Raw genomic sequence first — 406 nt, forward strand, 5'->3', positions numbered from 1 at the left:
TCCTGGGGCGCCTCTCCCCGACCCGAGGGTCGGAGACCGAGCCCCCAGACCTCCGGGGATGGAGGTGTGCATTCTTGCGGGCCACGGACCCGGCTACGCGGAGTCCGGTCTGGGATATGGAAAGATCGATTTCCTCTCCCCCCCCCCCCCGCACCCCCCTCCCCTCCACGAGGGCTGCGAGAAGGGAGAGTCATTTCTGATGTTAATTAGTGGCAGGAGACGCTCCCCGCTTCCCGTGCATACGGGGATTTCCCTGACACCCGCACCACCGCATCCCCCTCGCTACCAAAAATAATTTAATTACTCTGGGTTCTAGCTGTGAGCGGCAACCACCCCGTCAGTATGGGACGCTGCCTCATTAACACTTTTTCCCTCCCCTCCTGGTTTGAGCGCTGGGATTAATTAC

Source organism: Herpailurus yagouaroundi, unplaced genomic scaffold (genome assembly GCF_014898765.1).
Source record: "Herpailurus yagouaroundi ecotype Mexico unplaced genomic scaffold, PumYag 207, whole genome shotgun sequence".
NCBI classification, from domain to species: Eukaryota; Metazoa; Chordata; class Mammalia; order Carnivora; family Felidae; genus Herpailurus; species Herpailurus yagouaroundi.